The following is an 11,560-nucleotide window of genomic DNA, read 5'->3' on the forward strand; positions in this document are numbered from 1 at the left end:
GGCATGTCGGTTCGACGTTACCAAAGACTTCATGGTCGGAGGGGAATTCTGTGTTCTGAACCCCCATTCACTTTATATGGACAATCTGTGTGTCAGAGTTTGGCAGCTGACAGACGTCACCGTTAGTAGTAGTAATAGAAGTAGTATTAGTATTTTTAGTAGTAGTAGTATTTTTAGTAGTTTTATCAGTAGTAGTTGCCACAGCGACGGCGCTGCACTGACACACACACAGAATGAAACTGACACAGAGCAGCAGGAACAGGCTGAGACTGGAGCAGAACAGGTCCCGAGAAACTGCTAATTAAAGGAAAACCGTAAAAGATAGGAGAAAACTGAAATGACCGTGAGCGTCAAAAGGACCTGGGGAACATACAGATGTAGGTTTTTTTCCCGTACTGTGAAAAATGACTGAGTTAGGGCAGTTTAAAAACAGTCAGCTGACCAAGACAAGAAGGAATCCGCTACAATGGAGAGTCAATGGGAGAAAGAAGGGATGAGCCTCCAAACTAGTGCCTGTCATTTCACTTTAAAAAGAGCTAGGTCTTCAAACATGGGTTCATATGAAGCCTAGGAACTATGGCTACGTTTTTGGAAAATATCATTCACCTGCGATGTATGGTTTTGCTGGGAGGGCGATTTATTTACAGAATTTTCAGTTGAATTTGCACTGCTCTTCCACTCTAGTGTGATGACATCACACACTCAAACTCAGGAAATTTGGACAATTTTCACTCAACCCAGGGGTTTTTGAAGACTCACCTATTGAAAACCGTAAACCCCATCCTCATAACAAGTACATTCATGCGGAGAGGACAAAAAGGCCTGCGTTTTAAAGTTTAAATGAAGTCTGTCGGTCAAAGTATGGTGAAGTAGTAGTGTCTGGAAAAAAGTGGACTTTTCTGGCAGATTTTTTCCTCTCCCCATTAGTTGTAGTCATGTGTGACCTGATTGGCTGATGCTGATCACCTGACACCTGAGCTTCAACTGTCTGTGTTCTATACTCTGTGTGTGTGTGTGTGTGTGAGGGTGTGCGTGTGTGTCTGTGTGTATGAAAGAGAATCAGTTTGAATCAGTTTATTCTATCAGTAATAGGAGGAGAAGGAGTACAAGTAACAGTAATAGTATTAGCAGTACTAGTAGTAGTAGTAGTAGTAGTATTTTTGGTAGCAGTAGTAGTAGTAGTATTTTTGTAGTAGTTGTAGTAGCAGTAGTAGTTGTAGCATTTTTAGTAGTAGTAGTAGTAGTAGTAGTAGTAGTATTTTTAATAGTAGTAGTAGTAGTAGTATTAGTAGCATTTTTAGTGGTAGTTGTATATTTAGTAGTACTAGTAGTAGTAGTATTTTTAATAGTAGTAGTAGTAGTATTAGTTGCATTTTTAGTTGTAGTTGTATTTTTACTAGTGGTAGTAGTAGTAATCATAGTATTAACAGCAGTAGTAGTATTAGTAGTAGTATCAGTACTCTAAAGGACACACAGCGTTGCTATGGACTCTCCAGGGTTGCTATGGGAGGAGAAACATGTCAGACTGATTCAGTTTATTGGACACACCTGGGACACACACAGAGCAGTGGCGCCGTTGCCGTGGAGACGCTCAGTGCAGGTCAGAGACACACAGAGAAAAAGAGCAGATTTAAGCCTCTGAAAAGAAAAAAAACAGCTCCCGCAAAACTGCTTATTACGGGAAAACCGTATAAGATAGCTGAAAACCGAAATGACCGTGAGTGTCAGAAGGACCTGGGGAACACACAGATGTAGGTTTTTTTCACGTACTATGAGAAATGACTGAGTTAGAGCAGTTTAAAAACAGTCAACTGACCAAGACAAGTAAGAATTCGCTACAATGGAGAGTTAATGGGGGAAAGAAGGGATGAGCCTCCAAACTAGTGCCTGTCATTTCACTTTAAAAAGAGCTAGGTCTTCAAACATGGGTTCATATGAAGCCCAGGAAACATGGCTACGTTTTTGGAAAATATCATTCACCTGCGATGTATGGTTTGGCCGGGAGGGCGATTTATTCAGAGAATTTTCAGTTGAATTTTCGCTGCTCTCACACTCTAGTGTGATGACATCACCCACTCTAACTCAGGAAATTTTGAGAATTTTCACTCAACCCAGGGGTTTTTGAAGACTCACCTATTGAAAACCGTAAACCCCATCCTCATACAAAGTACATTCGTGCGGAGAGGACAAAAATGCCTGCGTTTTAAAGTTTAAATGAAGTCTGTAGGTGAAAGTATGGCGAAGTAGTAGTGTCTGGAAAAAAGTGGACTTTTCTGGCTGATTTTTTCGTCTCCCCATTCATTTCTATGGGACTTTTTTCGCATGTTTTTCGCGAATAACTCTGCGAAAAATTCATGAATTTCTACCTTGAGTCATTGCACACTATTCCCGATGAAACCGCACGTTTTAATGTATAATTTGCAGGGGTCTTTCCAGCGGTTCGGGCCGCATTAACGGACAAAAAAGTGGCGGAAGATGAAGAATAAGTAAGAACTAGACAATTTCCACACGCGGAAATCGTGAGAGGGGCTCGGGGGTCGGGGGGGCATGTCGGTTCGACGTTACCAAAGACTTCATGGTCGGAGGGGAATTCTGTGTTCTGAACCCCCATTCACTTTATATGGACAATCTGTGTGTCAAAGTTTGGCAGCTGACCGACGTCACCGTTAGTAGTAGTAATAGAAGTAGTAGTAGTATTTTTAGTAGTAGTATTTTTAGTAGTAGTAGTATTTTTAGTAGTTGTATCAGTAGTAGTTGCCACAGCGACGGCGCTGCACTGACACACACACAGAATGAAACTGACACAGAGCAGCAGGAATAGGCTGAGACTGGAGCAGAACAGGTCCCGAGAAACTCCTAATTACAGGAAAACTGTAAAAGATAGGTGAAAACCGAAATGACCGTGAGCGTCAGAGAGACCTGTGGAACACAAAGATAAAGTTTTTTTTCCGTACTGTGAAAAATGATCGTGTTAGGGCAGTTTAAAAGCAGTCAACTGACCAAGACAACAAATAATCCGCTACAATGGAGAGTTAATGGAGGAAAGAAGGGATGAGCCTCCAAAGTAGTGCCTGTCATTTCACTTTAAAAAGAGCTAGGTCTTCAAACACGGGTTCATATAAAGGCCAGGAACCATGGCTATGTTTTTGGAAAATATCATTTGCCTGCGATGTATCGTTTGGCCGGGAGGGCAATTTATTCAGAGAATTTTCAGTTGAATTTTCTCTGCTCTTCCACTCTAGCGTGATGACATCACACACTCTAACTCAGGAAATTTGGACAATTTTCACTCAACCCAGGGGTTTTTGAAGACTCACCTATTGAAAACCGTAAACCCCATCCTCATACCAAGTACATTCATGCGGAGAGGACAAAAAAGCCTGCGTTTTAAAGTTTAAATGAAGTCTGTAGGTCAAAGTATGGCGAAGTAGTAGTGTCTGGAAAAAAGTGGACTTTTCTGGCTGATTTTTTCCTCTCCCCATTAGTTGTAGTCATGTGTGACCTGATTGGCTGATGCTGATCACCTGACACCTGAGCTTCAACTGTCTGTGTTCTATACTCTGTGTGTGTGTGTGTGTGTGTGTGTGTGTGTGTGTATGAGAAAGAATCAGTTTGAATCAGTTTATTCTATCAGTAAAAGGAGGAGAAGTAGAAGGAGAAGTAGTAATAGAAGTAGTATTTTTAGTAGTAGTGGTAGTAGTAGTTGTAGTAGTAGTAGTATTTTTAGTAATACTAGTACTAGTATTTTTAGTAGTAGTAGTAGTAAAAGTAGTTTTCATAGTAGTAGTAGTATTTGTAGTAGTAGTAGTAGTATTTTTATGAGTAGTAGTAGTAATAGTAGTCATATTTTTAGTAATAGTAGTAGTACTTTCAGTAGTAGTGGTTGTATTTTTAGTAGTAGTAGTAGTTATCATAGTAGTAAAAGTAATAGTAGTGGTATCAGTACTGTCTCACACACCCAGCGTTGCTATGGACTCTCCAGGGTTGCTATGGGAGGAGAAACATGTCAGACTGATTGGGTTTATTGGACACACCTGGGACACACACAGAGCAGAGGGGCTGTTGCCGCAGCAACGGCGCTGCACTGACACACACAGAGAGAGAGAGACACACAGAGCAGCAGGAATAGACTGAGTGAGGCACTCAGAACAGGTCCCGGAAAACTGCTAATTATGGGAAAACCATAAAAGATAGGTGAAAACCGAAATGACCGTGAGCGTCAGAAGGACCTGGGGAACACACAGATGTAGGTTTTTTTCACATACTGTGAGAAATGACTGAGTTAGAGCAGTTTAAAAACAGTCAACTGACCAAGACAAGTAAGAATTCGCTACAATGGAGAGTTAATGGGGGAAAGAAGGGATGAGCCTCCAAACTAGTGCCTGTCATTTCACTTTAAAAAGAGCTAGGTCTTCAAACATGGATTCATATGAAGCCCAGGAAACATGGCTACGTTTTTGGAAAAGATCATTCACCTGCGATGTATGGTTTGGCCGGGAGGGCGATTTATTCAGAGAATTTTCAGTTGAATTTTCTCTGCTCTCACACTCTAGTGTGATGACATCACCCACTCTAACTCAGGAAATTTTGAGAATTTTCACTCAACCCAGGGGTTTTTGAAGACTCACCTATAGAAAACCGTAAACCCCATCTTCATACAAAGTACATTCGTGCGGAGAGGACAAAAATGCCTGCGTTTTAAAGTTTAAATGAAGTCTGTAGGTGAAAGTATGGCGAAGTAGTAGTGTCTGGAAAAAAGTGGACTTTTCTGGCAGATTTTTTCCTCTTCCCATTCATTTCTATGGGACCTTTTTCGCATGTTTTTTGCGAATAACTCTGCGAAAAATTCACGAATCTCTACGAAAAATACATAGCACGCTATTCCCGATGAAACCGCACGTTTTAATGTATAATTTGCAGGGGTCTTTCCAGCGGTTCGGGCCGCATTAACGGACAAAAATGTGTCCGGAAGATGAAAAATATTAATAAACGCGCGGAAGAACAATAGGTGCTCGTGGCTTCGCCACGAGCACCTCTCTCCCATTGCTTTGCAATGGGGGAGAGGTGCTCGTGTCGATGCCCGAGCCCCTAATAACTAGACAATTTCCACACGCGGAAATCGTGAGAGGGGCTCGGGGGTCGGGGGGCATGTCGGTTCGACGTTACCAAAGACTTCATGGTCGGTGGGGAATTGTGTGTTCTGAACTCCCATTCACTTTATATGGACAATCTGTGTGTCAAAGTCTGGCGGCTGACAGATGTCACCATTAGTAGTAGTAATTGAAGTAGTAGTAGTATTTTTAGTAGTAGTAGTATTTTTAGTAGTTGTATCAGTAGTAGTTGCCACAGCGACGGCGCTGCACTGACACACACACAGAATGAAACTGACACAGAGCAGCAGGAATAGGCTGAGACTGGAGCTGAACAGGTCCCGAGAAACTGCTAATTACAGGAAAACTGTAAAAGATAGGAGAAAACTGAAATGACCGTGAGCGTCAAAAGGACCTGGGGAACCCACAGATTTAGGTTTTTTTCCCGTACTGTGAGAAATGACTGAGTTAGAGCAGTTTAAAAACAGTCAACTGACCAAGAAAAGAAGGAATCCGCTACAGTGGAGAGTCAATGGGAGAAAGAAGGGATGAGCCTCATAACTAGTGCCTGTCATTTCACTTTAAAAAGAGCTAGATCTTCAAACATGGGTTCATATGAAGCCTAGGAACTATGGCTACATTTTTGGAAAATATCATTCGCCTGCGATGTATCGTTTTGCCGGGAGGGCGATTTATTTACAGAATTTTCAGTTGAATTTTCACTGCTCTTCCACTCTAGTGTGATGACATCACACACTCTAACTCAGGAAATTTGGACAATTTTCACTCAACCCAGGGGTTTTTGAAGACTCACCTATTGAAAACCGTAAACCCCATCCTCATACCAAGTACATTCATGTGGAGAGGACAAAAATGCCTGTGTTTTAAAGTTTAAATGAAGTCTGTAGGTCAAAGTATGGTGAAGTAGTAGTGTCTGGAAAAAAGTGGACTTTTCTGGCAGATTTTTTCCTCTCCCCATTAGTTGTAGTCATGTGTGACCTGATTGGCTGATGCTGATCACCTGACACCTGAGCTTCAACTGTCTGTGTTCTATACTCTGTGTGTGTGTGTGTGTGTGTGTGTGAGAGTTTTTGAGTGTGTGTTTCAGTGTGTGTGTGTGTGTGTGTGTGAGAGAGAGAATCAGTTTGAATCAGTTTTAACAGTAATAGGAGGAGAAGGAGAAGGAGTACAAGTAACAGTAATAGTAGTATTTTTGGTAGTAGTTGTAGTAGCAGCAGTAGTAGTAGTAGTAGAATTTCTAGTAGTAGTAGTAGTAACATTAGTAGTATTTTTAGTTGTAGTAGTAGTAGTAGTAGTAGTAGTAGTAGCAATTGTAGTAGTAGTAGTAATATTTTTTAGTAGTAGTAGAAGTGGTAGCATTTTTAATAGTAGTAGTAATCATAGTATTAACAGCAGTAGTAGTATTAGTAGTAGTATCTGTACTTTAACAGACACACAGCGTTGCTATGGACTCTCCAGGGTTGCTATGGGAGGAGAAACATGTCAGACTGATTCAGTTTATTGGACACACCTGGGACACACACAGAGCAGTGGCGCCGTTGCCGTGGAGACGCTCAGTGCAGGTCAGAGACACACAGAGAAAAAGAGCAGATTTAAGCCTCTGAAAAGAAAAAAAACAGCTCCCGCAAAACTGCTAATTACGTGAAAACCGTATAAGATTGGAGAAAACCGAAATGACCGTGAGTGTCAGAAGGACCTGGGGAACACACAGATGTAGATTTTTTTCATGTACTATGAGAAATGACTGAGTTAGAGCAGTTTAAAAACAGTCAACTGACCAAGACAAGTAAGAATTCGCTACAATGGAGAGTTAATGGGGGAAAGAAGGGATGAGCCTCCAAACTAGTGCCTGTCATTTCTCTTTAAAAAGAGCTAGGTCTTCAAACATGGGTTCATATGAAGCCCAGGAACCATGGCTACGTTTTTGGAAAATGTCATTCAACTGCGATGTATCGTTTGGCCGGGAGGGCGATTTATTCAGAGAATTTTCAGTTGAATTTTCTCTGCTCTCACACTCTAGTGTGATGACATCACCCACTCTAACTCAGGAAATTTTGAGAATTTTCACTCAACCCAGGGGTTTTTGAAGACTCACCTATTGAAAACCGTAAACCTCATCCTCATACCAAGTACATTCATGCGGAGAGGACAAAAATGCCTGCGTTTTAAAGTTTAAATGAAGTCTGTAGGTGAAAGTATGGTGAAGTAGTAGTGTCTGGAAAAAAGTGGACTTTTCTGGCTGATTTTTTCATCTCCCCATTCATTTCTATGGGACTTTTTTCGCGTGTTTTTCGCGAATAACTCTGCGAAAAATTCACGAATCTCTACGAAAATAACATAGCACACTATTCCCGATGAAACCGCACGTTTTAATGTATAATTTGCAGGGGTCTTTACAGCGGTTCGGGCTGTATTAACGGACAAAAATGTGTCCGGAAGATGAAGAATAAAAATAAAAACTAGACAATTTCCACACGCGGAAATCGTGAGAGGGGCTCGGGGGTCGGGGGGGCATGTCGGTTCGACGTTACCAAAGACTTCATGGTCGGAGGGGAATTGTGTGTTCTGAACCCCCATTCACTTTATATGGACAATCTGTGTGTCAAAGTTTGGCAGCTGACGGACGTCACCATTAGTAGTAGTAATAGAAGTAGTAGTAGTATTTTTAGTTGTAGTAGTATTTTTAGTAGTAGTAGTATTTTTGGTAGTTGTATCAGTAGTAGTTGCCACAGCGACAGCGCTGCACTGACACACACACAGAATGAAACTGACACAGAGCAGCAGGAATAGGCTGAGACTGGAGCAGAACAGGTCCCGAGAAACTGCTAATTACAGGAAAACCGTAGAAGATAGGAGAAAACTGAAATGACCGTGAGCGTCAAAAGGACCTGGGGAACATACAGATGTAGGTTTTTTTCCTGTACTGTGAAAAATGAGTGAGTTAGGGCATTTTAAAAACAGTCAACTGACCAAGAAAAGAAGGAATCCGCTACAATGGACAGTTAATGGGAGAAAGAAGGGATGAGCCTCCAAACTAGTGCCTGTCATTTCACTTTAAAAAGAGCTAGGTCTTCAAACATGGGTTCATATGAAGCCTAGGAACTATGGCTACGTTTTTGGAAAATATCATTCACCTGCGATGTATCGTTTTGCCGGGAGGGCGATTTATTTACATAATTTTAAGTTGAATTTTCACTGCTCTTCCACTCTAGCGTGATGACATCACACACTCTAACTCAGGAAATTTGGACAATTTTCACTCAACCCAGGGGTTTTTGAAGACTCACCTATTGAAAACCGTAAACCCCATCCTCATACCAAGTACATTCATGCGGAGAGGACAAAAAGGCCTGCGTTTTAAAGTTTAAATGAAGTCCTTAGGTCAAAGTATGGCGAAGTAGTAGCGTCTGGAAAAAAGTGGACTTTTCTGGCTGATTTTTTCCTCTCCCCATTAGTTGTAGTCATGTGTCACCTGATTGGCTGATGCTGATCACCTGACACCTGAGCTTCAACTATCTGTGTTCTATACTCTGTGTGTGTGTGTGTGTGTGTGTGTGTGCGTGTGTGCGTGTGTGTGAGGGTGTGAGGGTGTGTGTATGAGAGAGAATCAGTTTGAATCAGTTTATTCTATCAGTAAAAGGAGGAGAAGTAGAAGGAGAAGTAGTAATAGAAGTAATATTTTAGTAGTAGTGGTAGTAGTAGTTGTAGTAGTAGTAGTAGTAGTATTTTTAGTAATACTAGTAGTAGTATTTTTAGTAGTAGTAGTAGTAGAAGTAGTTTTCATAGTAGTAGTACTATTTGTAGTAGTAGTAGTATTTTTATTAGTAGTAGTAGTAATAGTAGTCGTATTTTTAGTAATAGTAGTAGTACTTTCAGTAGTAGTGGTTGTATTTTTAGTAGTAGTAGTAGTTATCATAGTAGTAAAAGTAATAGTAGTCGTATCAGTACTGTCTCACACACCCAGCGTTGCTATGGACTCTCCAGGGTTGCTATGGGAGGAGAAACATGTCAGACTGATTCAGTTTATTGGACACACCTGGGACACAGAGCAGAGGGGCTGTTGCCGCAGCAACGGCGCTGCACTGACACACGCAGAGAGAGAGAGACACACAGAGCAGCAGGAATAGACTGAGTGAGGCACTCAGAACAGGTCCCGGAAAACTGCTAATTATGGGAAAACCGTACAAGATAGGAGAAAACCGAAATGACCGTGAGCGTCACAAGGACCTGGGGAACGCACAGATGTAGGTTTTTTTCACGTCCTGTGAGAAATGACTGAGTTAGAGCAGTGTAAAAACAGTCAACTGACCAAGACAAGAAGGAATCCGCTACAATGGAGAGTTAATGGAGGAAAGAAGGGATGAGCCTCCAAACTAGTGCCTGTCATTTCTCTTTAAAAAGAGCTAGGTCTTCAAACATGGGTTCATATGAAGCCCAGGAACCATGGCTACGTTTTTGGTAAATGTCATTCAACTGCGATGTATCGTTTGGCCGGGAGGGCGATTTATTCAGAGAATTTTCAGGTGAATTTTCACTGCTCTCACACTCTAGTGTGATGACATCACCCACTCTAACTCAGTAAATTTTGAGAATTTTCACTCAACCCAGGGGTTTTTAAAGACTCACCTATTGAAAACCGTAAACCTCATCCTCATACAAAGTACATTCGTGCGGAGAGGACAAAAATGCCTGCGTTTTAAAGTTTAAATGAAGTCTGTAGGTGAAAGTATGGCGAAGTAGTAGTGTCTGGAAAAAAGTGGACTTTTCTGGCTGATTTTTTCCTCTCCCCATTCATTTCTATGGGACTTTTTTCGCATGTTTTTTGCGAATAAGTCTGCGAAAAATTCACGAATCTCTACGAAAAATACATAGCCCGCTATTCCCGATGAAACCGCACGTTTTAATGTATATTGTGCAGGGGTCTTTACAGCGGTTCGGGCCGCATTAACGGACAAAAATGTGTCCGGAAGATGAAAAATATTAATAATAAACGAGCGGAAGAACAATAGGTGCTCGTGGCTTCGCCACGAGCACCTCTCTCCCATTGCTTTGCAATGGGGGAGAGGTGCTCGTGTCGATGCCCGAGCCCCTAATAAACGCGCGGAAGAACAATAGGTGCTCGTGGCTTCGCCACGAGCACCTCTCTCCCATTGCTTTGCAATGGGGGAGAGGTGCTCGTGTCGATGCCCGAGCCCCTAATAAAAATAAACGCGCGGAAGAACAATAGGTGCTCGTGGCTTCGCCACGAGCACCTCTCTCCCATTGCTTTGCAATGGGGGAGAGGTGCTCGTGTCGATGCCCGAGCCCCTAATAAACGAGCGGAAGAACAATAGGTGCTCGTGGCTTCGCCACGAGCACCTCTCTCCCATTGCTTTGCAATGGGGGAGAGGTGCTCGTGTCGATGCCCGAGCCCCTAATTAATAAACATATATACAATGTATATGCAACAAACAACTGCATATGATGTGACCTGAAATCACACACTGTTCACCACCCACTTTCATTCATCAACTTGTCATTTTTGAGTAGAAGAGTGGAGCTGATGACCTTCTGCACGTATGAACACAGTCTGTCAGCTCTGAACATGCAACCATTAGTGAAAGGCATCCATAATGGATAATGTACCTCTGTTACGTAACACCAAGCCAGTGTGACTGCACTTGAAAAAGTTTTTCATTCATGCTTTTTGTCACAGGATAAGTGATAATTTCACTGAAAGTGAGTAGACAGGGGTGGTTTAGTTTAGTTTATAGTACTAAATACTGATATGATGACTGCAATTTGGGCTTGGTAAGAGTCGGAATGAGGGTTATTTGGCCTCAGGGCGGTTGTTCGGAAAAACAGCGTGCAGAGCAATAAGTAGGGATGCACCGATACCACTTTTTTCCAGACTGAGTACAAGTACAAGTATTTACATTTGAGTACTTGCCGATACCAAGTACCCATATGAGTACTTAATAATACCATTACAGTTCTTAGTTCCTTTTGTAAATGTGCTTTATTGTCGTTGTCATTAGTCTGACTGGAACAAAGTGCTGCTACTGACATTTAATGTGTCGGAATGAGCGTTTCTCAATCAATCCACCAGGGGGCGCTGCTCTTAATTAACCATACTGGACAAATACCACGAGGAAAAGTAACGTTTTTTGAGATGAAGAAAGTCAGTAATAACAAACATGGAGATGACAGAGGTCACACTAATGTGGATACTAATGTTGGTATTGATGAGGGTAGTTGTCATAAATCTGTCAGTAGTTTTTCTCTAACTCACACATTGGCTCTTTGAACAGATCCTCTACCTCCACGGTTCCCGGTGGTTTTCCCTGTCTGGGTTTGCACCCGCCAGCACCTGGAAAGCAGATGGAATGTACGCAGAGGACGGACAGAACACTCCGTCCGTATCTGTTTGGGTCTTTAACGTTACTTGCAGTCAGTGTTACTTTTGTCAC

The sequence above is a fragment of the Sphaeramia orbicularis genome, chromosome 14 (assembly GCF_902148855.1).
Source record: "Sphaeramia orbicularis chromosome 14, fSphaOr1.1, whole genome shotgun sequence".
NCBI lineage: Eukaryota > Metazoa > Chordata > Actinopteri > Kurtiformes > Apogonidae > Sphaeramia > Sphaeramia orbicularis.